At 40.5% G+C, this 19,535-nt stretch overlaps 1 protein-coding gene across 9 annotated transcripts in view; it reads right to left on the reverse strand.

Moving 5' to 3' along the window:
• LOC128693025 (solute carrier family 41 member 1) overlaps positions 1-19,535 on the reverse strand; it is a 155,879-nt gene that overhangs the window by 91,498 nt on the left and 44,846 nt on the right. The window contains exon 1 of one of the 9 annotated variants that reach the window (XM_053782493.2): positions 15,280-15,430. The exons of the other annotated variants lie outside the window; for them this stretch is intronic. The gene's annotated coding sequence lies outside the window, so the exon portion shown is untranslated. Of the gene's footprint in view, positions 1-15,279; positions 15,431-19,535 lie in introns of those variants that run through there. 9 annotated transcript variants of the gene reach the window in all.

Here is a 19,535-nt window from a genome sequence, read left to right on the forward strand (position 1 = left end):
TTACCTATAAAAAACAGATGTGGGTCAGGGTGGGCACAACTTAAATAAGTAGTATTTTTACATAGTCCATATTACGCGGGCAAGACTTAAGTTAACACTAAAATTTAATTAACAATTATAAGAAAGCCTTTGACACTGTCACCAGGAAGCATATGTATGCTCGAAGAGCAGGCAGGAACGGTACTCAAAGTGGATACACGAATAATTAGTGAACAGAAGCCTGAGGGTAATGGTAAAGATGAAAGGTGGTGTCGGGGCGGACACAGGTGTTGAGTATTCTCCCCTCGAAGGATTAGTGCTTAAGCCACTGCTGTTCCTAATATACTGTTCGAGGATGATATGAAATTAAGGAAGATCAAAGGAGAAAACAATGAGAGGCTCCACGATAACTTGAACAGACTGCAAACGTGATTAGGAAGGTAGCTACTTGAAGTCAATCCTAAGTGCAACGTACTGAAAATAGGATAGATAGTGAAATGACCAAACACGGAGTACAACTTGGAAGGAAGTGCTGAAGACAACGTGCAAGGTGAAAGACGTGGGAGTAGGCATTGCACTAAGTATAAGACGTACATACAAATCGTATAACTTCTGCAATACATGCTTAATTAAGACCTACTTTCAAGAACATGAACAAATTCATTTAGGACATTAAGCACAATGTCCGTTGGGCTCATATGAGTATGGTGCCAGCATGGAACCCGCACCTAATCAAGCATATAAATCAACTTGAAAAAATCATTAGGCTAACAATTAGAATGCTGCCGGAACTGACAGGAATGGGCAGAGGTGAAAATTAAGAAACAACCTTAACTACACTAGAATAAAGGAGAACCAAGGAGAACTTGATCATGGAATACAAAATACTAAGGATCAGATAAGAGATGACAGAGGCAGGCTGTTGGAGATGCGAGGTGTAGTAGTAGTAATAGTAGGGGTGGCATTTACGGAACAATTTGTCAGGGTAGGTGTAAGGAGATGGAATCAAGGAACATAACCTAAAATAAAAGATGAAGGTGAGCTATAGGAACGTTAGTTAGGAAGTCGTTTTTTAGTCTCAAAGAAGTGGAGCACATTAGATGAAGAAAGGCAAGGAAACTTCATGCATAGATTTAAGAGTAGATACTATTTAGCCCTGAAATTCAGAAATCAATAAAGCCGGTCGATAACTGAGCGGCTGGACCAGGAGCTATGAATCGACCCCTCCAGTATGGACGTACGTACGTACACAAAACATACAATGAATAGGTTAATACACATGCACTTGCACGACTTACAAAATACTCTTGACTAAGGCACAGACAGGGTACAAAAAAAAGGACTTCCACAGGGAACGCTGGGGAGAGTGGAAGGGTTGGTCTTAGAACAGGGGACAGACAGAAGCTCAACACCTAGACGAGCCACAGAAATGACAAAAAAAAAAAAATCTTCCATGTCAGACAAGAGGAAGTAGGGACTACTGTGACACCAGAGGTTAGCTCCAGTTTAAAATGCGATATAAAATGTGACGTTATACCTAAATTACGTTACGTGATGTAACAATCACAAGTAACTCACTTCATACGATTAACTAAATCATCTCAAACGATATTACTACATCATGTCACACATTACAATTAAATCACTTCTCTCGATACAACTGAATCACCACCACACGATTGAAATGAATCACTTCGCACGTTAGCTTTGTTACACACTACACTCCTAGCCCTGTGAACAGTAATCAAAATATTGCAGAGGTTTTAATAATAATGGATCCAGGAACTGAGCCCCAAAATTATGATAGTTAAGCAAGTTACAGTGATAATGAACTATTTACATGATTATATGTGGTTACAATCGTAATGAGTTATTTATGCAGACAAAAATATTATAGTGTAGCTTATATGTAGCTTTAAATTATTCACATTACCTTATATTTTAGCAAGGTATGATTGACTTTAAACATGTTTAGGCGATTATGAGTTATTTACAATAGGCAAAGCCAGGGTATTTTTCCAGAATAGCTGGTAATATGCTACTGTGGATAAATACTTTGGCATTTCTTGAACAGTTGTGAGTTGTCGCTGAATTCATTATTTTATCGCATCCGAGCACATACTGATGTGTGTGACAATAGTCTATCTGGCAACATTTACATTTAATTATGTCTACATCAACTGGTGATGCAATTTCCCCAGAGATACTTGTTGCCCAACCGGATTATTACATTCCTGAGGGGGAGTGCTAAACCCGTAGGGATCATGTAGCGCCTTGGTGAATGGAAGGCATTCAAACTCGATTCAACGAACTGAAGTACAGGCCCAATTCATTAGCTCTATCATGCACATGAAGACCAATGGGAGATGGATTCCACAGGTGTATGCTATATTCCTTGCACTCAAATATGTCCATGTATTTATGGTCGACACTTATATGCAGCTGATTTTTTTTTATCATCCATGAATACTCCACCTCACACGAAATATTTTTAACACCTCACACTATGTAACTATATCACCTCACAAAAAATCATGTCAATGTAAAAATTGCTTTTCACGATATAAAAAGCACTTCAAGCGATATAACTAAATCACCTCTCATTATTAAAAAAAAAGTATCAGACTGAAGAGGTGGATCCAAGAGTCTGAGCTTAACCACTGCAAAGTAAAGCTGGTAATTACAAATAGGCAATTACACACACATTAAATCTACATAGAAATATCTATAGGCTACACCTTTCAAAGTGTAGCCTATAGATATTTCTATGTAGATTTGATGTAGCTAAGCTTGCCTGAGTAAAGCTGTATTTGGTCTTAAGTGTAAGTCCTAAATTTATTTGCGGAAGTCTTCGAATGAATTTTGGAAAATCACAATAATATATATGGATTTGGCAAAGACCACATTAGTGACAGAATGTGACAAAAGTCTTATAAGCAAAAACTTCAAAATACATCAGTCAGGAGATGAGTACGATTAAAGGTCAAAATAATTTGTCTAAAACTGATTGAGTGTTAGAAACATGAATTATATAGTACAATAGTAAGACTGGTGACAAAAGACAGACTTCACTTTGAATAACGTTAGAGCTGTGCCTTAGGTAAGGTTTGACTTTTAACGTCACCCGCAAAACCTTACACTGTCCTTGAAATTTTGCCCGTTGACTACATGAGAGCAGTTCAGAGTCACCCCACAATAGACACGTTGGCCAGCAATAGTGTATGGAATTCAAATCCTCCACAGCAAGCGGGGTAGGCCAGAGACATCTCGATTTGTTTCAGCTTGCCGAACACATCGCACTTGTGAACAAAGGTGAACTGCTTCAGCATTCAAAGCCTCATTCCAGATTCTGCAGGTGAAGCTATGTATGTAGGTGCACTGTACAGTCCTGCGTCTCACCTACCCTAGTCCACGAGTCAGGTTGGTTGGTGCCATCTGGGGTGACCGATACTCATATTTTGCATTAGTTCTATGTAGTACGGGGGTTCAAAAGTATTTGTATCGGCTAGTTTTGAAGATATCGGTATTGATCTTAAATTTAATATCAGTATAGGGAAAAAATTTATCGTCCCATCACTAATATAAAGTTTCACAAAATATGTGAAAGCGTTGTGTAGCTCTGCTTTCTGTTTTATTATTATTACTACTACACACAGGAAAAGAGCATGATACACATAACGGTCATGCAGCGCCTAGGGAATGGGGGACAATCAGATCCAATCCAAGAAAAAGAGGATGACTTCAGTTACTTTGTTCAAGTCCTTCACTAGCATCTGGGCACCTCCCTGGAAGGACCTTTTCAGTGTTATAACCCTGTGTTTCGAAGAACAAATATTTTCTTCCATCTTCGCATTTCCATAGTATCAAATGTCACTTCTATATTCACATGCTCATAAAATATTGAATATTCAGGAACAATGTAGTAATTCATAAGTTTTCACAAAAATGAAAATTTTGTTTAATTTTATGGACCTGAACGATGTCACCTTCGCTATAATATAACGCTATTTCAAGTGTATTCTTCTTTCTCGGTTACATGATAATGGTGACCTCTCTAGATTTCGAGTTGTAGGAGAGACTTTTGCGGAAAAATAACAAACTTGCATGCTTGTATACCTAGATGAAGAGCATGAAAGGCCCTTGCAAGATTGAAACTATCATTTAAAGAGTTTCAAGTAATATTGCAATGACATGAACTTATTTCCAAGACACCCCCTTTCATTTTATTCACGGGAAAGCGTTAAACCTGTAAGTTATATAGCGCCTGGGAAACAGGAAACAATTAGGTTCGATTCAAGGAAGTCTAATTCTTTGGATCAAGAGCCCCTCACCGGCCTTAATTATAATAAAAAAGAAGCGCTAAACCACAAGGGCTATACAGCGCTCACCGGCCTTAAGGAACCTCCCTCGAGAGAAACAACAAATTTGCAAAAATGGATGAACATCGCCTTGAGGACTCAAAAGGAAACTGATCCTTGCGTAGCTACTGCTTAAAATGATTTTATATGTATATATGTACATATATATATATATATATATATAATATATAATATATATATTATATATATATATATATATATATATATATATAATATATATATATATAATATATATATATTATATATACATATATAATATATATATATATATATATATATATATATATATATATATATTATATATATATTATATAATATATAATATATATATATATATAATATATAATATATATATTATATATACATATATATATATATATATATATATATATATTATATATATTTTATATAACATATATATATATATATAATATATAATATATATAACATATATATATTATATATATACTATATAATATATATATATATATAATACTATATATATATATATATATATATATATATATATATATATATATATATATATATATATATATATAATACTATATATATATATATATATATATATATATATATATATATATATATACATATATATATATATACTATATATATATATATATATATATATATATATATATATATATATATATATATATATATATATATATATATATATATATATATATATATATGTATGTATACACATACACACCGGAAAAGCTATCCTCTCAAATACATTGTTCTCGTGACTAACAAGCTAAAAAAGAGTTTACAGAAAAAATAGGTTCACACAACTTGAGACTATCGTCACCGTAACAATCTGGAGAAACCTAAAGCAAAATTTAAGGATAACTTGTATTTTTTTTTTCTTAAGAACAATGGCAAGTTAGTAACTGCACCACACTTCCTGCATCGACGAGATATTGTGACAGGATACCTGAATGTGCAGAGAGCACTATTAATGCGTAAATCCTTGAATTCGAACAGGATAATCGAGATGAGAAATCAAAATAGATGGAAAAGGGCTACCATGATCTTATCCGACAATAATAAGACTTGATATTCCCAAGTTGCCCAGAAGGTTCCTGTATAGTATGCTAACCGGTGATGCAGAGTCAAAGTTCTCAGTCTTTCGGCCAAGACTTAATATATACAGTACCTTGTGGCACAATGAAGCCTCCAAGCAATTCTTGTTGCCATGTGCTGTGAAGACTGACTGACAATACAGAATTAATTCAAACAATGAATCTAGGCCAAGGCGTGTTATACTGTTAGAAAAAATGAAACAGCCTTGTGTCTTCAGAAAGTTGGTGGTACAAGAAAATTACTCTTCTATGCAGAGTTCAGCCGTATGCCTTCACTAACATATGGAAGAAACACTGACTGGAAAAGGAACAAGAAACAGAGTATTACCGTCTTCAGGGCCTCGTATGCTAAGTATACTTCTCCCAGCAGTCGAGAAAAAGAGAAGCATAACTTACGCAACAGAAAATTAGCTTACGGTATACAATGTAGTGCTAGAGAAAGTCCGCCACCTATGGATAGCTGAATTTAACATGCAGGAAGAATCACAGTAATCGCAAGATAATCTGTAATGGGCACTCTCAGTACAGGTAGATACTCGTCATCACGAAGTTCCAAGCTGGACAGGATTCAACCTGAGATAATATACCCATAATTCAAAACATCATTGGCTACCTTCCAACGATCAATGTAGTCGCTACAAACTTGTCTACTATATTAGATATTCTCAAGCAGTCAGGGCTTTTTAGGGAGACCCTGAAGACTTCGGATATTATTGCCATGATATCAGGCTCTATGCCTCTTCTGGCTTCAAATAAATGTTTGCAAAATAGTTTTCTTCTGCGAAGTTTATTTACAAACATTCTATCTTCCGTTGGCCAGGGTATGTAGGAGAGATGAAAAACTAATCACCAGTAGAATGACAGCGATTCTAGAGCAAACGCCTAGCTTGCTGGGTGCTAGTCTTGTCTGGTTTGGTTTGGCTTTGTGGATAGTACTGAGCACTTCTGGTTTGGTGTGGATAGTACTGAGCACTTCTGGTTTGGTGTGGATAGTACTGAGCACTTCTGGTTTGGTGTGGATAGTACTGAGCACTTCTGGTTTGGTGTGGATAGTACTGAGCACTTCTGGTTTGGTGTGGATAGTTCTGAGCACTTCTGGTTTGGTGTGGATAGTACCGAGTACTTCGTAGGTCCGAGCCTCCTCTTACCTAAGCTAAATGTTTGTAAACTATTTCGCTTGTTCTGCGAACTACAAACATATAGGAACATGTGAGTTTTGTAGTAAGTACTCAGTCTGTCTGTCACACACACACACACACACACACACACACACAATGGATCAGGGAATACTTGTCAGGAAGACAGCAGCGAGTCATGGTACGTGGAGAGGTGTCAGTGGGCATCTGTGACCAGCGGGGTCCCACAGGGGTCAGTCCTAGGACCAGTGCTGTTTCTGGTATTTGTGAACGACATGACGGAAGGAATAGAATCCGAAGTGTCCCTGTTTGCAGATGACGTGAAGTTGATGAGAAGAATTCATTCGATCGAAGACCAGGCAGAACTACAAGGGGATCTGGACAGGCTGCAGACCTGGTCCAGCAATTGGTTACTGAAGTTCAACCCCACCAAGTGCAAAGTCATGAAGATTGGGGAAGGGCAAAGAAGACCGCAGACAGAGTACAGTCTAGGGGGCCAGAGACTACAAACCTCACTCAAGGAAAAAGATCTTGGGGTGAGTATAACACCAGGCACATCTCCTGAAGCGCACATCAACCAAATAACTGCTGCAGCATATGGGCGCCTAGCAAACCTCAGAACAGCATTCCGACATCTTAATAAGGAATCGTTCAGGACCCTGTACACCGTGTACGTTAGGCCCATATTAGAGTATGCGGCACCAGTTTGGAACCCACACCTAGCCAAGCATGTAAAGAAACTAGAGAAAGTGCAAAGGTTTGCAACAAGACTAGTCCCAGAGCTAAGAGGCATGTCCTACACACACACACACACACACACACACACACACACACACACACACACACACACACACACACACACACACACACACACACGCGCGCGCGCGCGCGCGCACACACGCGCACACACACGCACGCACACGCACGCACACACACGCATACACACGCAAACACGCACACACGCACACACACGCACACACACGCACACACACACACGCACACACACACACGCACACACACGCACACACACGCACACACACACACGCACACACACGCACACACGCACACAAAGGTTTGCAACAAGGCTGGTTCCGGAGCTCAGGGGAATGTCCTATGAAGAAAGGTCCTTAGGCAAATAGATAAATTAAAACCTAACAAATCCCCAGGCCCTGATGAACTGTATGCAAGGGTTCTAAAGGAATGTAAAGAGGAGCTTAGCACACCTTTGGCTAATCTTTTCAACATATCACTACAAACTGGCATGGTGCCAGATAAGTGGAAAATGGCAAATGTGATACCTATTTTCAAAACAGGTGACAGGTCCTTAGCTTCGAACTATAGACCAATAAGCCTAACCTCCATAGTGGGAAAATTTATGGAATCAATAATTGCCGAGGCAGTTCGTAGCCACCTTGAAAAGCATAAATTAATCAACGAATCTCAGCATGGTTTTACAAAGGGGCGTTCCTGCCTTACGAATTTATTAACTTTTTTCACTAAGGTATTTGAGGAGGTAGATCATGGTAATGAATATGATATTGTGTATATGGACTTCAGTAAGGCTTTTGACAGGGTCCCACATCAGAGACTATTGAGGAAAATTAAAGCACATGGAATAGGAGGAGAAATTTTTTCCTGGATAGAGGCATGGTTGACAAATAGGCAGCAGCGAGTTTGCATAAATGGGGAGAAATCAGAGTGGGGAAGCGTCACGAGCGGTGTTCCACAGGGGTCAGTGTTGGGCCCCCTGCTGTTCACAATCTACATAAACGACATAGATGAGGGCATAAAGAGCGACATCGGCAAGTTTGCCGATGACACCAAAATAGGCCGTCGAATTCATTCTGACGAGGACATTAGAGCACTCCAGGAAGATTTGAATAGACTGATGCAGTGGTCGGAGAAGTGGCAGATGCAGTTTAATATAGACAAATGCAAAGTTCTAAATGTTGGACAGGACAATAACCATGCCACATATAAACTAAATAATGTAGATCTTAATATTACGGATTGCGAAAAAGATTTAGGAGTTCTGGTTAGCAGTAATCTGAAACCAAGACAACAGTGCATAAGTGTTCGCAATAAAGCTAATAGAATCCTTGGCTTCATATCAAGAAGCATAAATAATAGGAGTCCTCAGGTTGTTCTTCAACTCTATACATCCTTGGTTAGGCCTCATTTAGATTATGCTGCACAGTTTTGGTCACCGTATTACAGAATGGATATAAATTCTCTGGAAAATGTACAAAGGAGGATGACAAAGTTGATCCCATGTATCAGAAACCTTCCCTATGAGGATAGACTGAAGGCCCTGAAACTGCACTCTCTAGAAAGACGTAGAATTAGGGGGGATATGATTGAGGTGTATAAATGGAAGACAGGAATAAATAAAGGGGATGTAAATAGTGTGCTGAAAATATCTAGCCTAGACAGGACTCGCAGCAATGGTTTTAAGTTGGAAAAATTCAGATTCAGGAAGGATATAGGAAAGTACTGGTTTGGTAATAGAGTTGTGGATGAGTGGAACAAACTCCCAAGTACCGTTATAGAGGCCAGAACATTGTGTAGCTTTAAAAATAGGTTGGATAAATACATGAGTAGATGTGGGTGGGTGTGAGTTAGACCTGATAGCTTGTGCTACCAGGTCGGTTGCCGTGTTCCTCCCTTAAGTCAATGTGACCTGACCTGACTAGGTTGGGTGCATTGGCTTAAGCCGGTAGGAGACTTGGACCTGCCTCGCATGGGCCAGTAGGCCTTCTTCAGTGTTCCTTCGTTCTTATGTTCTTATGTTCTTATGAAACCGGACTGACGACACGAGGACAGGAGGGTCAGGGAAGACATGATAACACCATACAAAATAATGCGTGCAATAGACAAGGTGGACAGAGACAGGATGTTCCAGAGAGGGAACACAGAAGGGGTCACAATTGGAAGCTGAAGACTCAGACGAGTCACAGGGATGTTAGGAAGTACTTATTCAGTCACAGAGTCGTCAGGAAGTGGAACAGCCTAGCAAGTGATGTAGTGGAGGCAGGAACCATACATAGCTTTAAGACGAGGTATGACAAAGCTCATGGAGCAGGGAGAGGGAGGACCTAGCAGCGGTCAGTGAAGAGGCGGGGCCAGGAGCTGAGTCTCGACCCCTGCAACCACAATTAGGCGGGGCCAGGAGCTGAGTCTCGACCCCTGCAACCACAATTAGGGGGGTACAATTAGGCGAATACACACACGGCTTGTGTCGACAGACAAAGGCCGTGTCTATCGACAAGTACCTTTGACAACTAGTAACTACTGCTGCTACTATATACAAATGGAAAACAAGATTTCAGCGGAAAGTGTGATCTTACTGAAGCTCAAAAAGGAAAGAGCGGAACCCCTGCATGAGGAATGAGTTTGTCAGCATTTGTGAAGCACATTACATTCTTTAACTGACCACACACCTGTCCCAGTTAATGCTACCACCATCGACTCGTATCATACACTCAGCAAACTCCGGGCGAACCGATGAGGATTATTATTATTATAATAAAAAAGAAGCGCTAAGCCACAAGGGCTATACAGAACCGATGAGGATATCCTCATGTTCTAGGGTGTATTACTAGGTGTTTACTGAGTTTCAAGTATCCCCAGTCCATTACATCTCAAGTCCTTGCCCGAGTATTCAGTATTCAATTACGTAATATGCAGTGTGCCCGTATTTTTCTTCTCAAAATTTGTATATTGGGTACAGACTGTCAGTTCAAACTGTTAAACCAACTGTAACTTACCTCCTGAAACAACATTTCGGACAGTCCTGGGCCTTCCGAGTCGTCTAGTTTTCTCTCCAATATGTAGGCTATGGCAATATAAACACAAATGCAGTATAATGTGATCCTTTATTGACTACGTTTCGCCCACACAGTGGGCTTTTTCAAGTCACAAACAGAACTACCTGGGGTGGAAGGAACGCGAGTATTTATAGTCCGGCTGAGGTCAGGTGAAGAATGCTGCATCTGATGATGTACCGAGTTGGGTTGTAGAGTCTAAAAACTTGGGTAGCTTGGAAAGGAGACTGGACAAGTTTGTGAGCAGACCTTCTACAGTGTTCTTATGTGGGATAGCGATGAAGAAGTTTCTTGGCAAGTGGTTCAGCTATGTTATAGAAGCCACTATTCTGGTTGAAGTTGTCGGATATAGAAATAAGTGATGATTCCAGGATTCTTCGGTATTGGGTGTTGTCTTCTGTGGCGATAAGTCTTGAGTTTCTGTAGTTTATCAAGTGGTTGTGTGAATTACGGTGTTGTACGCATGCATTCCTTGTGTCGTCAGACCTGCTTGCGTATTGGTGTTCTGAAATACGTGTTTGGAGGTCCCTTGATGTTTCGCCCACGTATAACTTGTTGCAGTCATTACAAGGGATTATGTATACCCCTGCAGAGGATGGAGGCTTGTCCTGCCTACTACTGGTGATGTCCTTGATGGTCGTGGTTGTGGAGGTAGATACTTGGAATGATGTTTTGGCAAAGATGTTGGAAACATGTTTGGCAATGGAGTTGGTGGGAAGGACTATGTATCTCTTCTCGGCAGTGTCTTCTCTGGGTGTGTTGAAGATGTTTAGTGCTCGCCGTCTGCAGTCTCTGATGAAGTGACGAGGATAGTGGAGTTTGGAAAATACCTGTTCAATTATAGTGCATTCTTCCTCAAGGAACTCGTTGCTGCAGATTCTGAGTGCACGCAGGAAGAAGCCTATAATTATACCACGTTTGGTTTTGGTGTCGTGGTGAGAGTAGAAGTGGAGAAGATCGTTTTGGTTGGTGGGTTTTCGATAGACTTTAAAACGAAGTTCGTGGTCAGCTTTGCAGAGTAGAACATCAAGGAAGAGGTCGACAACACTCTTCCTTTCCTTGATGTTCTACTCTGCAAAGCTGACCACGAACTTCGTTTTAAAGTCTATCGAAAACCCACCAACCAAAACGATCTTCTCCACTTCTACTCTCACCACGACACCAAAACCAAACGTGGTATAATTATAGGCTTCTTCCTGCGTGCACTCAGAATCTGCAGCAACGAGTTCCTTGAGGAAGAATGCACTATAATTGAACAGGTATTTTCCAAACTCCACTATCCTCGTCACTTCATCAGAGACTGCAGACGGCGAGCACTAAACATCTTGTAAGGTAAGACACATATGCAACAGTTAGACAACTTTATTCCGAAACGTTTCGCCTACACAGTAGGCTTCTTCAGTCGAATACAGAAAGTAGGCAGGAACAGTAGAGATGTGAAGACGATGTAATCAGTCCATCACCCTTAAAGTCGTAGAATTTGAGGTTGTCAGTCCCTCGGCCTGGAGAAGTTCAGTTCCATAGTCAGGAACTGAACTTCTCCAGGCCGAGGGACTGACAACCTCAAATTCTACGACTTTAAGGGTGATGGACTGATTACATCGTCTTCACATCTCTACTGTTCCTGCCTACTTTCTGTATTCGACTGAGGAAGCCTACTGTGTAGGCGAAACGTTTCGGAATAAAGTTGTCTAACTGTTGCATATGTGTCTTACCTAACAACCTGTCGGTATTGTATACCATTTTGATGTTCATCTTGTCAGACACTGCAACACGTGGCATCTTGGTACAGAAAACACCTTGGACAAGCTTTTCAAGTGAGAAGGGTTGGATCTGAGAGGGACATGACCTCTCAGTTGCCTCTCACTACTACTACTACTACTACTACTACTACTACTACTACTACCCTGCACCTCTCCTTCCGACAGTATTTAAGTCTCCGCACTGTCGCTTGATCTTCAGATAGTTCCTGACTATGGAACTGAACTTCTCCAGGCCGAGGGACTGACAACCTCAAATTCTACGACTTTAAGGGTGATGGACTGATTACATCGTCTTCACATCTCTACTGTTCCTGCCTACTTTCTGTATTCGACTGAGGAAGCCTACTGTGTAGGCGAAACGTTTCGGAATAAAGTTGTCTAACTGTTGCATATGTGTCTTACCTAACAACAGGGGTATACATAATCCCTTGTAATGACTGCAACAAGTTATACGTGGGCGAAACATCAAGGGACCTCCAAACACGTATTTCAGAACACCAATACGCAAGCAGGTCTGACGACACAAGGAATGCATGCGTACAACACCGTAATTCACACAACCACTTGATAAACTACAGAAACTCAAGACTTATCGCCACAGAAGACAACACCCAATACCGAAGAATCCTGGAATCATCACTTATTTCTATATCCGACAACTTCAACCAGAATAGTGGCTTCTATAACATAGCTGAACCACTTGCCAAGAAACTTCTTCATCGCTATCCCACATAAGAACACTGTAGAAGGTCTGCTCACAAACTTGTCCAGTCTCCTTTCCAAGCTACCCAAGTTTTTAGACTCTACAACCCAACTCGGTACATCATCAGATGCAGCATTCTTCACCTGACCTCAGCCGGACTATAAATACTCGCGTTCCTTCCACCCCAGGTAGTTCTGTTTGTGACTTGAAAAAGCCCACTGTGTGGGCGAAACGTAGTCAATAAAGGATCACATTATACTGCATTTGTGTTTATATTGCCATTGTGTCGGTATTTTATACCATTTATTTCCAATATGTAGGCTAACTGAGAATTGCCCCAACTACGGTAGTGACTTATTTTGCATAGCCTAACCTACGTATATTCTGCTGATTACGTTGTACTATCTAGATAGCGTTGTATATAGCCCGCAAACATATTCGTAAGCTCTGAACAGGTTATACTACTTGACATTAGACATCTATTATCCCTTTTCTGTTAGGTAAGACACATATGCAACAGTTAGGTATCTTTATTACGAAACGTTTCGCCTACACAGTAGGCTTCTTCAGTCGAGTACAGAAAAGTTGATAGAAGCAGAAGAGACTTGAAGACGATGTAATCAGTCCATCACCCTTAAAGTTTTGAGGTGATGGACTGATTACATCGTCTTCAAGTCTCTTCTGCTTCTATCAACTTTTCTGTACTCGACTGAAGAAACATATGCAACAGTTAGACAACTTTATTCCGAAACGTTTCGCCTACACAGTAGGTTTCTTCAGTCGAATACAGAAAGTAGGCAGGAACAGTAGAGATGTGAAGACGATGTAATCAGTCCATCACCCTTAAAGTCGTAGAATTTGAGGTTGTCAGTCCCTCGGCCTGGAGAAGTTCAGTTCCATAGTCAGGAACTATCTGAAGATCAAGCGACAGTGCGGAGACTTAAATACTGTCGGAAGGAGAAGTGCAGGGTAGTAGTAGTAGTAGTAGTAGTGTCTAACTGTTGCATATGTGTCTTACCTAACAACCTGTTGGTATTGTATACCATTTTGATGTTCATCTTGTCAGACACTGCAACACGTGGCATCTTGGTACAGAAAACACCTTGGACAAGCTTTTCAAGTGAGAAGTGTTGGATCTGAGAGGGACATGACCTCTCAGTGGCCTCTCACTACTACTACTACTACTACTACTACTACTACTACCCTGCACCTCTCCTTCCGACAGTATTTAAGTCTCCGCACTGTCGCTTGATCTTCAGATAGTTCCTATGGAACTGAACTTCTCCAGGCCGAGGGACTGACAACCTCAAATTCTACGACTTTAAGGGTGATGGACTGATTACATCGTCTTCACATCTCTACTGTTCCTGCCTACTTTCTGTATTCGACTGAAGAAGCCTACTGTGTAGGCGAAACGTTTCGGAATAAAGTTGTCTAACTGTTGCATATGTGTCTTACCTAACAACCTGTCGGTATTGTATACCATTTTTGATGTTCATCTTGTCAGACACTGCAACACGTGGCATCTTGGTACAGAAAACACCTTGGACAAGCTTTTCAAGTGAGAAGTGTTGGATCTGAGAGGGACATGACCTCTCAGTGGCCTCTCACTACTACTACTACTACTACTACTACTACTACTACTACTACTACTACTACCCTGCACCTCTCCTTCCGACAGTATTTAAGTCTCCGCACTGTCGCTTGATCTTCAGATAGTTCCTGACTATGGAACTGAACTTCTCCAGGCCGAGGGACTGACAACCTCAAATTCTACGACTTCAAGGGTGATGGACTGATTACATCGTCTTCACATCTCTACTGTTCCTGCCTACTTTCTGTATTCGACTGAAGAAGCCTACTGTGTAGGCGAAACGTTTCGGAATAAAGTTGTCTAACTGTTGCATGTGTCTTACCTAACAACCTGTCGGTATTGTATACCATTTTTGATGTTCGACTGAAGAAGCCTACTGTGTAGGCGAAACGTTTCGTAATAAAGATACCTAACTGTTGCCTATGTGTCTTACCTAACAACCTGTCGGTATTTTATACCATTTTAATGTTCTATCCCTTTTCTATTCGTATTGTATCTATTATTTTTTTTTACTATGAAGGGCTATCCAGATCTAGCTCAACCCCCAACCTTCCACGCGTAGTTTGCTTCCTGGTCGGTTTCACAATGGCATGGGGTCCATACTAAACAATCTTAATTATAATTATTACTACCATCCACCACAACTAATTTACAACATTTTCTGTATATAATTTTACCTCAGAATCTGTGGCGACACTTAGGAATGACAGCCATTCGATCATACGAATAGACAGACACCGCTTTATCTAGCTCATAATTAATTATAAATACATATTAAAAAACCATCCATACCTTTTAATAAGAAGAGGTTATCAATTATTATGGCAGAGTAAAGTGTTGGTTAGGAGAGAGTACACCAGACACTAGCTAGCTACACACAGCGAGAATACGAGTAAACTAGGGAGTCCCACACCTGTGTATATCACCTCTACCCAAGCCAAAAACAAAACTATGCACTTCTTTACTTTTCCCTCGGCAACCCGAGTTATAACGTCGCCCACGGTACCTACAAATTCGTTCAAATTAGCGTACTTCTCTCCTATATGTATATAATTCGCCAAACGGGTGGAATTAAAGACAAGAAGAACAAATTAAACAGATAAATAATAATGAGGGGGGAAAATTCAACCGCAGAATCGTTCTTAAAATAAACAAAGAGTGCCATCCAGTGAGTTGCCTAGTCGGAATTGCTGACAAACCTCAGTCATCAACATGCACGATACAAATTACAATTCAGATTATCTACAACACTACATAAACTGGTATATTATCAAGTTACCCATACAACACTGACTACATTAACAATTAAAACGCGATTAATTTAACATTTGACTAGACATTAATAAGTGAAGTAACTCACGTGACTTGCGTATAATGATAATCATAAACCGCATTTCCTCCTTTTTAAGTACTAATAGATACATTGGATGTTATGGCTATTTTTTTTTTAACAGAGCATCAGGCAGTTGTTATTCACAAGCTGTTGTGTCGTTGTATCAGCTGCCAAACTATCTTCCCTGTACCCCTCAAGGTAAGTTTCCTTGACGTCTGTGAGGGGCTTCAGATTCAAGTAACTGAAACTTCCCTCCCCTTCCTTGGATCGAATCGGACTGCCTCCAGTTCTACAAGGCGCCGTGAACCTAACGGGTTTAGCGCCTCTCATGAATATAACAGTATGGAGATATGTAGTTCTTTTACACAATTTCCCTTTACAGTTTTTTGCTCAGGATGCGACCCACATCAGTCAACTAACATCCAGATGTTTATACATTACTAGGGGAACAGGGGCACCAAGATTAAGGAGACTTGCCTATGCCCTAATTCTTGAACTGAACCCTAATAACACGTGGGGCGCGCGTGTGCACATCGGAAAGACACTGAATTTAACACCCAAATCAACTAGAAGCCAAGAATAATTTTTACAGTGAGTGGATTGTAAAATGCAATAAAATACCAACATAGTATAAATTGAATATATACAGAATTTCAGAAGTACGACATAACTAGATAATACCAATAACCTAGAATTAAGAATCGGGCCCAAGAACTAGAATTCAACACTCAAAACTTAACTAAGTAAGTGCACGCTTTCGCTCTTCCTCCATCTACCCCCACCTCTGCCTTTTTTTTCTATCCCACCTCTCAAGGGAGGTTCCTTGATAATGAGGGGCTCTTGATCCAAGAAACTGTGATAGGACTTGTCCCCTCATCTTCACTGGATCGAACCAAAATGCTTCCCATTCCCCAAGCGTTGTATAACCTGTACAGGCTTTTAACTTCCCCCTCACATTCTTACTCCCGTTGTTCTCCCTCTCTGGCCTTCTCACATTTCTCTGTACCAACCACCCCTCCCTTCCCCAGACGGAACTGCCGAGAGCCATGATGCAGCCCATCATCACTATGAGCCCCAGGGAAGGATTTTTTACGCAGTTTAATTTACAAGTTAAGAGCGGTTATCTTACGTTGGCTCATTTTAAACCCAGCCCAGTTTAAATTATATTACCATTCCCTTCCTCCCTTCCCCAAGATGCTGCCAACAACAGCTGACTAACACCCAAATACTTATTTACTGATTAATGTACATGGGCAGCATGTGTAAGGAGACAAACATAAGAACATAAGAACGAAGGAACACTGCAGAAGGCCTACTGGTCCATGCGAGGCAGGTCCAAGTCTCCTACCGGCTTAAGCCAATGCACCCAACCTAGTCAGGTCAGGTCACATTGACTTAAGGGAGGAACACGGCAACCGACCTGGTAGCACAAGCTATTAGGTCCAACTCACACCCACCCACATCCACTCATGTATTTATCCAACCTATTTTTAAAGCTACACAACGTTCTGGCCTCTATAACTGTACTCGGGAGTTTGTTCCACTCATCCACAACTCTATTACCAAACCAGTACTTTCCTATATCCTTCCTGAATCTGAATTTTTCCAACTTAAAACCATTGCTGCGAGTCCTGTCTAGGCTAGATATTTTCAGCACACTATTTACATCCCCTTTATTTATTCCTGTCTTCCATTTATACACCTCAATCATATCCCCCCTAATTCTACGTCTTTCTAGAGAGTGCAGATTCAGGGCCCTTAGTCTATCCTCATAGGGAAGGTTTCTGATACATGGGATCTCAGCCAGTGTGAGAATCGAAGCTGGGTCCACTGGGTTGAGCCGAACGTCCTACCACTGAACTACAAGTATGCTGTGATAAATGGTTTTGAAAACCAACAAGTTGAAGATTGAGACACTAATGGAACATAGAGGAATCTTTACTGAAGAAACGTTTCGCCACACAGTGGCTTCATCAGATAGGTGTAAGGAGAGGAGTAGTTTGAGGTAATCAGTCCCTCAGTCTGGAATCGATGTGTTCAGTCCATCACTCTTGTAGAAAGTACAGCATAGGGCCGGAGAAGTGGCTTATAATATACTGTAATCAGGCGAGTCGAAGCAGGAGGAGGAGGAGGAATTCTTCAACATTTGTCCAAACATTGGACAAAGGCCTACTTACACTAGTGGATGTTTCCACTGTGATCCCGCCGCCTCCTGCTTCGACTCACCTGACTACAGTATAAATGCCACTTCTCCGGTCATATGTTGTACTTTCTATAAGAGAGATGGACTGAACACATCGATTCCAGACTGAGGGACTGATTACCTCAAACTCCTCCTCTCCTTACATCTTTCTGCTTTATACTGGACTGAAAATGTCACTGTGTGGCGAAATGTTTCTTCAATAAAGATTCTCATATGTTGTACAAGTATGTTGCCCCGTTTTCCCCTCATCAGTGCTGAATCAAACCTTTTTAATAATTTCAAGTCGTAGTGGTAATCTGTCAAGGTACCTCGCAGCTCAAACAAAACGAGTCACTTCAATCAGTGGCGGGACGTGACGTAGGAGGAAATCCAACACCTGCTGCCCCTGTTGACCTAGCAATAACTATATAATTCGGAGTATGTTAGCTATTGTGAGTCGCTTCCTAGTAAAAAAAAAAAACTAAAGGACCTCAACAGAAATTAGCCCCACTGTTTAGCTTTCTTGGGTTAACATTAATACTCTGGAGTTAAAATGAAAAAAAAAAAGTCTCCAGGTCATTTTAGCTTAACTAGTAATGAAGGCTACATCCTGTCACTAAGACCGAGTTAGACTACCTAAATGTACTCAACTAAACAATTAAAGACCACGTAAAAATATATTTCGTTTTTTTTTCTAGTTGAATACTTAAATACCGATTCAAATAAATAACTATAATGGAACTAATTTTCCTGTCTCCATCTCCCTGTAGGGCCGAGGGCCGGCCCAGGGGAAAAATCCCCAGCCTACTCGACTTCCAAGAAAACCTCCTTCCTCCCGTCTCTCTCCACCTCCCCACCACTGGCATCACCGCCAGTGGTGGGGAAATGCTCACTGGTGGGAGCATTTCGAGTTAAAATCGCAAGGGACAAAGCTCGATTACCTGGCATGGGGAAAAAATATGACCAAGTTTCCTTATAACTCTGTTGTCCCTGCCCACGTAGCAATCAAAATATGCACCTGTGTTAGCAGACTATTTTTTGGTAACATCCATGGAAAAAAATGTTAGAAAGCTCCAGTCATACTGGAATGTCACATACTACGTAAGAAAACAATAGAACCTGCTGGAGATATTAAGTGTTGGGTATAAGGCTTCTGTATATCTAATTATGTTGGTAAAAAAAAAAACTGCATTACCACCGCGGGTAAACATAACTAGCTTTTGTTCCCACACTGCAGTCTTATACACAATAGAGCAGCCGCGCCACTCGGGTGTACCTAATCTAAAAAAATTAAGTCAAGACAACAGTGCATAAGTGTTGGTAATAAAGCTAATAGAATTCTTGGCTTCATATCAAGAAATATAAATAATAGGAATCCTCAGGTTATACTCTAAATTTAGACACAAACGCACAAGAAAACAGAAAAGGATGCCGAAGTTGATTCACTGTATTAGAAATATTTCCAAACCTCAGACATTCGTGACTTGATCTTATCTTTATCCCCCTCTCTCATTATCTCTTTTCCTTTCCTAT

The sequence above is a fragment of the Cherax quadricarinatus genome, chromosome 38 (genome assembly GCF_038502225.1).
Source record: "Cherax quadricarinatus isolate ZL_2023a chromosome 38, ASM3850222v1, whole genome shotgun sequence".
NCBI classification, from domain to species: domain Eukaryota; kingdom Metazoa; phylum Arthropoda; class Malacostraca; order Decapoda; family Parastacidae; genus Cherax; species Cherax quadricarinatus.